The 12,682-nt window shown below is 44.1% G+C and overlaps 1 pseudogene; it reads left to right on the forward strand.

Moving 5' to 3' along the window:
- Positions 1-7,613: 7,613 nt before the first annotated feature.
- LOC101412333 (tubulin alpha-1B chain pseudogene) lies at positions 7,614-9,558 on the forward strand (annotated as a pseudogene).
- Positions 9,559-12,682: the final 3,124 nt, after the last annotated feature.

Genomic DNA, 12,682 nt, shown 5'->3' on the forward strand with positions numbered 1-12,682 from the left:
CCGGGGAGCCCCAGCAGGCCTGGCCAGGGAGGGGCTGCTGTTGCCGCAGTCCCCACTGACTCCTTCTATCTCTGGCTTTCTAGGAGACATTTTACTGACTCCCCATGGCATTCTTGTGCAGTTTTTTTTCTCTGTGGCACCCCGTCTTATCTACCCTAGACTGTGCCGGGAACCTGGATAGCACAGGCCATGCTCAGGAGGGTGAGCAGGAAAAAGGACTAGAGATGAACCACCTCTTCCAAGGAGGACTCCCACCTAGCATCCCCTCAGCGCCTCCTAACAAGCTCTCCATGCTGGAAATCAGGAGACCGGGTTACATGTGGTGAGGGCAGGAGTAAAACACCTGCTATGTGGCTGTATGTGACAGCCCGATGGGTGAGGCTTTTAGAGAAATAGATTCTAAGAGCTCCAAGAAAGAGGAAATGATGTCAAATGGTCAAAGGAAACAATGGAGGGGCTCACACATGTTTAAGGTACAATCTTTTATCAAGGACTTTCACACTAATTATATCGTGTGACCCCTACAAATATCATGTAAATTAAACTGCAGAAGAGTTATTTCACAAGGGGAATCTCAGGTTTAGTGCAATTAATCTCTTTGTCCCTAGCAGGCCACACAATTCCTAACTTCCCATCCCACTGAGATTTGTTTCCCTGCATCTCACACATGCTGCATCTCCAGCACCTTCCCTCTTTCTTTACAAGGATGTGCGGGGGATGTGAGAGTGTCCCAGGGTTTGAGAGTCTTCCTTGTCTTCATGCCCTCTGGGACCTCTGCTCTCTGAGAGGGTCTTTAACAACTGACAGGCTCAGACTATTAAGGTGACTTGGACTGTCAGGGATTAAGGCTTTGGTTCACCCTTGGAGCAGGTGTGTTGAGAGAGTAGAACATTACCTGTTAATTCACCCTTTCTCTCTCCACTTTCTTGCCTCTACACTGACACTGTAAAACCAAATGTGTAGATACGTAGAAAGGTCACATCTGAGTCCAACTCCATCACTCTCAGAAACACGAATTCCAAAGTAGGACCAACTGACATGGCACTAAACTCCAGAGCCATCTCCCATAACCATAGAACCTGTGGGTATCTGTAGCCCTCAGGAAAACCAGTACCTGGGGTTATATCAACTTTGGCTGTCTCTGGGGTCCTGCTGAGGCATGTGTAAGAGCGAGCCCTTTGATGACCTCCTGACTTTTTTGAAGACTCTTAGCCATATAAACTCATTTGTCTTTGCCATTTCCCCCTTTTGTTCAAGGTCAAAAAGCAGTTTTTAACACATGATCCTACATGTAGGCTGAGATATTCTGCAGGTCTGAGTTGACCCTTTTAGTCAAGGTCTCTTTCTAGTTGCATCACCAGTTAGTGATTGGTAGTAATCCCGCAGTACCAGGGAGGCTTATCCCCAGAAGTCATGTCCCACGCTGGGGGAAGGTAATATATTTACATGCTGAGTTTGGTTTAGAGAGTGGGCACATTTGAGCAACATAGAGGCTTTCGAGAGGTAATTCTCAGGCACCCTGCAGCTCTAGACCTAATTCACATTTCAGGCACACAGGCTCATAAGCATAGTCATCAGTATCAAGGGCTCATCATTGGACCATCCTTCTTCACTGTCTTTGCCATTGCACTTGGGGGATTGTTGCTGTTCCACTGGGGAATATGACAGAGCCCCCCTGGGTAGAAACAGTTTGTAACTGTAACTACTATGCAAATACCCAACATTTATCCGAACATTTTTATGTACCTTATATACATGCCCTGGAGAACTCCCTCCCAACCATGGAGGAATAAAATATGGATTAGAGTGAACTTACTGATATTATACTATGGAACTATTGTGACTAGTAACGGAAGAAATTATAGCATTGATGTGGAGAAAGTGGCCATGGTAGTTGCTGAGGGCAAGGAGAGGGAAGAAGAGATGTAATGTGGGAGCATTTTCGGGACTTAGAGTTGTCTTAAACGATACTGCAGGAACAGATGCTAGATATTATATATCCTGCCATAACCCACTGAATGGACTGGGGGAGAGTGCAAACTACAATGTAAACTATTTTCCATCTGGTGCAGCAGTGCTCCAAAATGTATTCACCAAATGCAATGAACATGCCATGATGATGGAAGAGGTTGTTGAAGTAGAAGGAGTAGGGTGAGGGGGGGTGGGTGTATATGGGAACTTCTTATATTTTTTGAATGTAACATTTTTTGTGATCTATGTGTCTTCAAAAAAATACAATAAAAATTGATTGGGGTGGGGAGTTGGGGAGTGGGGTATATGGGAACTTATGTTTTTTAATGTAATGTTTTGTATGATCTATTAACTTTAAAAAAAAGATAATTTTTTAAAAAAGTGAAGATACGATCTCATGGGATACAATCTCTGTCTTTTCAAGGAAACCTTCAGAACCCTATCTATGAAGAATATATCTTTTCTATTAGTCTGTTAAACATTTGTAGTGAGTTACTTCCATTGATTATCTTTTGACCTTTCAGTAACAAATTTTTTTCTGGATGAAATATCAATTGAATTTTAGTCGGAGTCTTTTTTGAGATGAGCCCTCTTATGAATGGGACACAGACTCTCAACCCGACAGGAGCAGGTGTGGCTTTACAGGAGGATGGTGCTCCCTGACGTCACAGCTTGGACAAGAGCGTCTCATCAGGCCTTCCAGAGGCTCAGCACTGCTCTCCACCTCGCCCCGCCACATGGAACCTGCTTGGCCTAGAGATACCCGATGTGGGAGATGGACAGTGAGCCAGTGTTGAGGGACTGTCTTTAGTGGAACACCCTGAACTTCCTAAACCTTACAATCCATAGCCACAAAAAATATGTTTGTGAATTTATCCTCGAGCCCTCTGCCATACCCACATGAATGGTCTGTGAGGTTTGAAATGAAACTACTGCCCTCCCCTACCTGTTCCCTAAATGACAGTCTCTTCTCTCTGAGAGTTTATTACTAAGGTGTCCCTCTGGGCCTACATATTGGGTTTAGAAAGTAGGAAGTGGGACAGGAGAAAACAGCGACTCCTTACCGTAAACTGATGCCAGGGTCCCTTACCTCATTCAAGTCCGGATGTCGCTGGAGTCCCCGGAATTTCAACTTCCTTTTCCTATAGTGGAGCCAGATGGTTAAGAGCCCCACTACAGGTAAGAGGAAGAGGAGAGATTCCAGCACCCATGTGCCTATGTTTTGGCTCAGCCACAGGGTACTGATCAAAGTTAGAATAAAGAGAAAAATCTCCATAGTCCAAACCTAATCGCTGCCTCAGGCAACAGGCACTGAGGAAGCACGTTCCAGCCTAGAGTTCTGAGGTGACATCACAGGGCTTCAAACAGCCACAGCCATTCAGTTGGTGGGGGAGGGGATGCCCAAGGGAAGGTGCACCCACAGCCCATCCATCCCCCACCACCTTGTTCTCCTTTGACCCCACTGACCACCCCCCATCCTCTTGTTCTCTCCATATTTTTCTGTGGCTTCATAGTTTACAAACATACCCTTTGTTCACTTCATAGGTATAATTTTTGTGTAATTTTCCATTTCACTCTGCAGAAATATCTAGTAACCAGTGTACTAATTCACCAATTCCATGGCCTTTGAAAATGTGACTTTCTCCCAGAAATTTTGCCTAAAACTCTTGATTTACACCTAGAGACTCCTCTCAAATCTGATGTCCTGTTTTTTTGTTTCTGTGTTTCTTTGGTGCGTGTGTGTGTGTGAAATATCTCAACTTATATCAGAGTTTCTCTCCATGGTCACTACTTAAATTTCGGGTTAGATATTTCTTTTCGGTGATATTTTTGGTCAGATTTTTCTTTTAGGTAGAGAATTTACCAGAATTGACAGGTCCTTTCTCTGCCTGCTTTCTCTTGTATCATTACCTTCCCCATCATCTCCTTCACCCAGAGAACTTTAAAAATTTAAGCCATATCCCTCTATGTATTCTCCCTTGATTTCAGGAGGGTTCTGTTTTTTATTAAAGTCTCTTCACAAACCTTGACATTTAATGTTTAATTAATATAATTAATATTTTAATACAGTGAAGAATAACATTAGATTAAAATAAAGTATTAGAACAACAAACACATTTATACAAATTTGGCACACTGAGAACAACAATTACCCACTCATAATAGTGTACACATAGAACCAAGATTTCATCAAAACAGTGAGAGAATATTTTTAATAATGATTATTGGGTGATAATGAGTTTGGTTATGAAAGACAAGTCTTTACTGACCACACTGAAGAATCAAATTAAATGTCTGAAATTAGTTAATCATGAAATCATGAGGCAAATAGTATTTTACAATATGGAGATCAATAATGAATGCAAGAGCTGATAGTTTGAAGAAGTTGCTTCTGGGAAGCTGGACTTGAGAAGTAACTGGAACAAGAGACAGTGAGACTCATTTTTTTACATTTTATTATTTTTATAGAAGGACTTGATATCTAAACATTGTTCTCTGAATAAAATTAAAGTTATTTCAAAAATAACAAGTGACTCCCCACAGGTGTTTGAATTGTCAGCCCAATTTAAAATTGTAAGTTCTTACAATTAAAATGCAATTTTAAATTCTTACAGTTAAAATGCAATTTACCACAATGATGGAGGAGGTTGTTGATGTGGGAGGAGTGGGGGAAGGAGGTGGGGGTGTATATGGGGACCTCATATTTTTTTAATGTAACATTTAAAAGAAAGTAAAGAAGGAAAAAAAAATGCAATTTTGGATGACAAGACATTCAGAAATGACCTCCCCCTGGAAAATACCACAATGCTTGGTTATTTAGAGTGATCACATTTTGAAAAATATTCCTGAGCTCTCAAGAACTTATAGTAAGTCCTCAATGGCCTACAACAGCCACTGCCAAAAAATGTCAACAAACAATGAAAATCAAAGAATATTAAGCCTATGACTGGAACTACAATGGAAAGAGCACACTGGAACCAGGTGGCCTTGGAATTGTGCCCAATCCTTGATCCTAGTGCTTCACTGGACGTGGCCCCACTTAGGAACAGCCTTTCAACTTGGCTAATAGGAGGAGCTGAATATGTAATCACATGTAATCAAAAAGTCATGTATCCGCTGCGTGCAAAAGATCTTTATCTTTAATTGAAAAGAAGGACTTAGCAAAATTTCGATGATGCCCAAGTGAATGAAAAAACTAAACTAGTTTTTGTTGGAACTTGGTGGGAACTTGATAATTGCTATCAAAATCTTCCTTAATAATTCATATCTGTAGCCCTTCTCTCATATAATCCAGGTATGTGAATTATACTGTACTCTCAGAATGGGGACCCCTATGAAAGAAACAGCATTAAAATCTATCCAAATTGTTATGTCCATAGCATCTAGCAGAAACCAAGGTAAATCACCTTTACACATCTTTTGAAGATTCCTAAAGTTAAAACTCAAACATTTTGCTTATATTTATACTTAGAAAATAGATGAGGAAACCATTTACCCTGAGCAAGGGTGAAAATAAACTTCAAGCAAGCAGCAGAAATTGTGTATGGATTGGAGATAGTAAACATGTATGAAGCAGTATACAAAACAAGCACACTTAATGAGGTTAAAAAGAATCCTCAGTTTTAAGAGGCAAAATGATTCAAAAATTTATTTCTATTCCCATCATAGTGGAATCAAAACATAAGAAAGTGAAACAGAAGACTAAAGCATCCACAACATTTAAAATAAAAGACATGGGGAAGCAGACTTGGCCCAATGGATAGGGCATCTGCCTACCACATGGGAAGTCCACGGTTCAAACCCCGGGCCTCCTTGACCCGTATGTAGCTGGCCCATGCACAGTGCTGACGTGCGGTCACCCCTCGGGCTGAAGTGTGGTTTGCTGGCCTGGCGAGGGGAGCAGCCACGGTAGGCCTAATTCCGCTGCCCCCATAATAGGGTGGCTGGTTCGACTCACCGCCACCCCTGAAGGGAGCTTGGCATGGGCGCAGAGTGCCCTCGGGTCTCCCCTTCTCGGCAGCCATGCTTCCGCGGCCGCCCCTCCTCCCGGACGGCGCCACACGATGCCTGTGAGGCAGCACCCTTCTTCTTCTTTCTCCCTGCCCAGGCGCAGGGTGGAAAAATCCAGTCTGCCCTTTTCCCTCCCCACCCCCCGACAGCAGCAACAGCCAGGCATGGGTGGGAAACTCCAGTCTGCCCTCTACCCCAGCAACAGCAGCCACCAATCACTAAACCCTGCCCCTTCCCCCAGCAACAGCGACAGCCAATCCCTAACCACCACCCCTCCCCCATCCAGTACCGCCCACTGACCTTTCGCCAGCAACCAATCAGAACAGGGCGTGGCTTCGACCAATCAGCCTTCCCCAGCCCCTATAAAACTGTTGCCTCTCCCTCAATAAAGTGGACTTGCGTGCTTACCTTGTCTCCGCGGTAGTTCTTCTGCCGTGCGCCCTCCAGTCCTGAGAGCCCCCGACAAGGGCCTGGCCTCCCTTGTCCCCAGTTCATCGCCTGCTTCTCCGGGCGACCCCTTCATCGCCGGCTTTGCCGGGCGACCCCGTCAGCCGAACCGTGCAACCCCTGTGAGACCGACCCCTCGTCTGCTGCCGGATCGACCCCTAGTCTGCTGCCGGACCAACCCCTCGTCCCAAGCGGGACCGACCCCTCGTCCAAAGCTGGACCGACCCCTCGTCCGCAGCCAGACCCCACCTCTACCGACCGAGCAAGTCACCGCACTGATGCGCGCAAGGAGTGCCGTGCCACGCAGGAGTGTCCCCTGCGTAGGGGAGCCCCATGTGCAAGGAGTGCGCCCCATAAGGAGAGCTGCCCAGTGCAAAAGAAAGTGCAGCCTGCCCAGGAGTGACGCTAAACGGAGAGCTGACACAGCAAGATGACACAACCAAAAGAAGCACATATTCCCGGTGCTGCTGATAGGATAGAAGCGGTCACAGAGGAACACACAGCGAAAGGACACAGAGAGCAGACAACTGGGGGATCAGGGGAAGGGGGAGAGAAATAGAAAATAAATAAATAAATAAATAAAATAAAAGACACGTGATTCTTCAAAAAGCTAACAATAAGAAAATTTTCAATTAAAATTGCTTAACAAATGTAACTGTCTTTCAAGGATGAAGGATGAATTCTGAGAAACTGGCAGCAATGTTGGCAGAGTTTAAGAATTCCCTCATAAAATAGAGGGAAATTAACAATGACAATAAGAAATAACATAAAAAGCATACAACATCCCACCATACAGATGACAAGGCATTATGTAGAATTTCCAAAATGCAAGAAATAGGACAAAGGACCAATAACCACCAACAGTTCATGTTATCCATGTCTGTGCAGAGGGAAGCCATTGAGTCTCAGAAGGACCTGAGAGCATGAGAAGCACATGCAGATAGTGGCAGGAACTTTGGCAGTTTGATATTGTTTATGAATTCCAAAAATAGATACTGGATTATGTTTGTAAACTGGTCTGTCCCTGCAGGCATATTATATTATATTGGATTCAGAGGTTTCACTTTTACTTGGTTAAATAATGATTAAGGCTTTGATTGGGCAGCATTTTTAGGATGTTGCATTCCCACCCCCTTGGTGGGCGGGGCTCACAGAGAAAAGATATGGCAGAGAACAGTTTGGAGTTTTGATTCTGGGAGGCAGGAAATAAACAGAGAAGCAGATACATGAGGAAGGAGAGAGGGCTCAATTGGACACAGCAGAGGCCCTGGGAAGAGAGATGAGCCATTTGACTGATAGTCTACAACTGGCAAGTGGAAAGAACAGAGGGGCTGAGCCCAAAGAGAAACAAGCCCTGGGAAGAGAGGAACCCAGGAAGCCTGAACACAGGCAGACATCGGCAGACATCTTGCGCCAATATGTGGCAACAGACTTTGATGAGGGAAGTAACTTATGCTTTATGACCTGGTAACTGTTATGGCCAAATAAATACCCTTTATAAAAGCCAACAGAGAGTGCGTTACTTACCTCTACTCTTAGCTTGTTGGAGATGGTAACTGGGACCCGTGTCTGCTCCTGTTGTCTTCGCCTTCCATCCCATATCCACCATGCATGAGTTCATCTCCATCCAGGTCGGCCAGGCTGCTGTTCAGATTGGCAATGCCTGCTGGGAGCTCTACTGCCTGCAACACAGCATCCAGCCTGATGGCCAGATGCCAAGTGACATGACCATTGGGGAAAGAGATGACTCCTTCAACACCTTCTTCAATGAGACCGGCGCGGGCAAGCATGTGCCCAGGGCAGTGTTTGTAGACCTGGAATCCACAGTCATTGATGAAGTTCGCACTGGCACCTACTGCCAGCTCTTCTACCCTGAGCAGCTCATCACAGGCAAGGAAGATGCTGCCAATAACTATGCCTGCGGGCATTACACCATCAGCAAGGAGATCATCGACCTGGTTCTGGACAGAATTCACGAACTGGCCGACCAGTGCACAGGTCTTCAGGGCTTCTTGGTTTTCCACAGCTTTGGTGGGGGAACTGGTTCTGGGTTCACCTCCCTGCTGATGGAACGCCTTTCTGTTGATTACGGCAAGAAGTCCAAGCTGGAGTTCTCCATTTACCCAGCCCCCCAGGTCTCCACAGCTGTGGTCGAGCCCTACAACTCCACCCTCACCACCCACACCATCCTGGAGCACTCAGATTGTGCCTTCATGGTAGACAATGAGGCCATCTATGACATCTGTCACAGAAATCTTGATATTGAGCACCCAACCTACACCAACCTTAACCGCCTTATTAGCCAGATTGTGTCCTCCATCACAGCTTCCCTCAAGTTTGATGGTGCCCTGAATGTAGATCTGACAGAATTCCAGACCAACCTGGTGCCCTATCCCCGCATCCACTTTCCTCTGGCCACATATGCCCCTGTCATCTCTGCTGAGAAAGCCTACCATGAGCAGCTTTCTGTAGCAGAGATTACCAATGCTTGCTTTGAGCCAGCCAACCAGATGGTGAAATGTGGCCCTCACCACGGTAATTGCATGGCTTGTTGCCTATTGTACTGTGGCGACATGGTTCCCAAAGATGTCAATGCTACCGTGGCTACCATCAAGACCAAGTACAGCATCCAGTTTGTGAACTACTGGCTTCAAGGTCGGCATTAATTACCAGCCTCCCGCTGTGGTTCCTGGTGGAGACCTGGCCAAGGTCCAGCGAGCTGTGTGCATGCTGAGCAACACCACAGCCATTGCTGAGGCCTGGGCTCGCCTCGACCACAAGTTTGACCTGATATACGCCAAGCGTGTCTTTGTTCACTGGTAAGTGGGGGAGGGAATGGAGGAAGGAGAGTTTTCTGAGGCCCGTGAGGACATGGCTGCTCTTGAGAAGGATTATGAGGAGGTTGGTGTAGATTCTGTTAAAGGAGAAGGTGAGGAAGGAGAAGAATATTAGTACCCATTTCTCAGCCCTACAGCATGTCTCACTCCCAGTACTTCAGCTTCTCCATTAGCTGACAAGGCATTTAAGCTCTCTGGTTAGCTGGTCTACACTTGATTGTGATCATGTCTTATTTTTCCATGTGTATCTGTAAAGTTTTCAATCATGTCTCAGTAAAGGCTTTAAGAAAACTAAAAATAAAATAAAATAAAGGCCAACAGATATGTTATTTTGCACCAGCACCCCTTTGGCTATCTAATACAGTAACCAACCTAGTCACAGTGAAATGTGGGGAAATTTTAAAAACTGGATGGAAAGGAAGATAGCACTAGTAGAGACAAATTACCCAACATGAGGATAATGGATTGTATCTGTGCAGAAAATCTAACAGTCAAATCAATGAAGTATTAAAAAGGTGTGATTCATCTGTGATTGGGACAAAAAGCCAAACTTATGGGACAAATTGTTATATATATATATGTATGTATGTATATGTATATATATGGGAAATTGTCAAGGAATAATTGCCATTTAGCCAGAATTAGGTTCATTATTGAACTTGAATAATAAAGGAAAGAAATGTCCAGGCAACAGCAGAAAGAGCAACTCTCTTATCAGGGAGGAATCACAAATCCATCCCTCAACTCTTAATCTTGAAGCCTGTAGAGCCAGGTTTAAAATTTCTTGAGTAAAGTATATTCTAATAATATTATTCTCAATCAGGTTATCTTTCAAATGTGAATGCAATAAGTCAACAATTATGTATTATATTAACTAAGACCTATAATACACATGTTCCCAACTCCAACAAAAAAAATATGGGACTAAGAAATTCAGCTGATGAAGTATTTTATCAAGTCAAACTCTTCAGAAATAGAACAGCTATGGGGGGAAAAGGAAAAGATTAAGACTCTACATTGTACACAGGTTATTTTTTGCCAAATCCGTCTATAAATTTAGTTATATCAATCAAATTACCAGCAAGAGTGTGTGTGTTTGCTTATATATAATCATATCAGCATTAGTCATAATAGCCAAGAAGTGAAAACACCCAAATGTCCATCTCTTTCTGGGGCTTTACCTGTTTATTCCTTCTCCTTTCTGTCACACGGCAAGATCAAAAATTAAAAAGTGCTCTCCCCTGTGTGTGTCTTCTTGAGTGAATGTCTCCACAAGGGATTGGGGACTCAACCTGAGACATGACCACTGACATGAGCAAATCAAAGAAGTCTTAATTCAGTCTTAATAGGTAATGTAATCAAAACATCTCAGCTGAATTTAATGCAATCAAAGGGTATCACACCCAGAGGAATAGATTAGTTTACAAACATAATCTTTCTCTTTTGGGGATCCATAAAATAATATCTAACTACCACCAGTGTATACCTAGAAGTAGGATTTTTTAGTAATATGGTGTATTAGTCAAACCAAAGGGTGCTGATGCAAAATACCAGAAATTGGTTGGTTTTTATAAAGGGTATTTATTTGGGTTAGAAGCTGACAGATATCAAGCCATAAAGCATAAGTTACTTCCCTCACCAAAGTCTTTTTTCATGTGTTGAAGCAAGATGGCTGCCAACGTCCACAAGGGTTCAGGCTTCCTGGGTTCCGCTGGGCTCAGCTCCTCTATTTTCTCCACAAGGTCAGCTGTAGACTATGAGGCTATCTAGGCTTTGCCTCTCTCCATAAGGTCAGCTGTAAACTATCAGGTGAATGGCTTTGTCTCTCTCTCCCTGGGGCTCCAGCTTCAGCATCAAATGCCAACATCAAAACTCCAACATTAAAAACCCTTAACTCTGTCCTTTGCCATGCCTTTTATCTGGGAGTCCCCTCTCACCAAAGGGGGGAGCCTCATCACCCTACTGGCACAAAAGGTGTACATAATTACTTAATCAAGTAAACCTATGAATCCAATATAATCTAATATGCCCAGATGAAAAGATCAGTTTACAAACATAATCCAATATTTCTTTTTGGAATTCATCAATAATATCACACTGCTACATATGGTAATTTTACTCATCTTTTTAAGTAACTACCAAACTTTCTTCCAGAGCAGATGCACCATTTTACATTCCCCCACCAACGAATGAGTGTTGCTATTCCTCTACAATCTTTCCAGTAATTTTCTAGTAATTTTAACTGGATAGTTTGTCTTTTTGTTGTTGAGTTGTAGGATTTATTTATATTTTTGGATGTTAAACTTTATTCAGATATGCGGTTCCCAAATATTTTCTGTCATTCTGTTGAGAAATAAAAAGTATAACCTTGCAAAAATATCTAACTAGCCGCTCCTGCCCATGCTTCTGTAATCTAACAAACCACTCCTGCCCCCTGCTTCTGTAAATCAGCCCGCAAAAGCACGGCCTTGCACCTGCCTTCTGCTTCTGTAACCCCACTTGCAAAATTGCGGCTAGAAATACATTAGCCAATGAGCAAAAGTCATGCTGATCCCACATAAAATCCTATATAAACCTATGAAACCTGAAAAGCAGGGCTCAGAATTTGGAGATTTACTTTCCTCTGGGCCTGCATATAATAAATCTGTTCCTCCACCTCTCCAAGTGCCATCTTGGGTTTCTTCTGCGGTTCAGAATTCCTGGCTTTGCTGCAACATTTGGTTCCCTGGCTGGGAAACCCAACTGAGCAGGCCCTTTGAGCCTCCACTTTGGGATTGGTGGGTGTGGCTGGTGGAGATCTCCACATGTGAATGAGGCGGCACCACCTGTCCCCTTGACGGGACCTCCTTTGGGGAGTGGATCCCTTTGGGCCACGTCCTCCAACCTGGCCTGACTCAGAGGAGAGGTGGATTGAATAACATCAGAAGACGCCGGAAAGGTAAGACCCTGGGGTTCTGAGTCCCAGTCAGGCCCGTCTCTGGATGGAAGGGGAGACTGATCATCTCCCAAAATCTCGAGATTCGAGATTCCAGGATAGGGTAGTCCTTTGGGTGGGACTGTGCAACCTCTGAGCGATTGAGTGAATGAATGGGGACTGCAGAGGCTTGCCTCTGCTGATCCAGTTTGTGGCTCCACGGCCTGTGCTACAAGAGTCAGAGTGGGCCCCAACCTGCACTCCGCGGCTACATCATATGGCATAATGCCTAATCTGGACTCTACATGGACGCCTTAGCTAAGACGAGCCTAAGTTCTCGCAAGAGATGAAGACACGCAGGAGTGACCTTGTGAGAGGCTCCCCTCCTTTGTTTGTCCTGCAATACCAGTTCAGGGATGGGATCATTACACTCCAAACTCACAGTCTTAAATTGTATGTTAAAATTTTCAAAAAAGAATTATCCAGGGATTATGGTGTCCAT

The sequence above is a fragment of the Dasypus novemcinctus genome, chromosome 8, assembly GCF_030445035.2.
Source record: "Dasypus novemcinctus isolate mDasNov1 chromosome 8, mDasNov1.1.hap2, whole genome shotgun sequence".
NCBI lineage: Eukaryota > Metazoa > Chordata > Mammalia > Cingulata > Dasypodidae > Dasypus > Dasypus novemcinctus.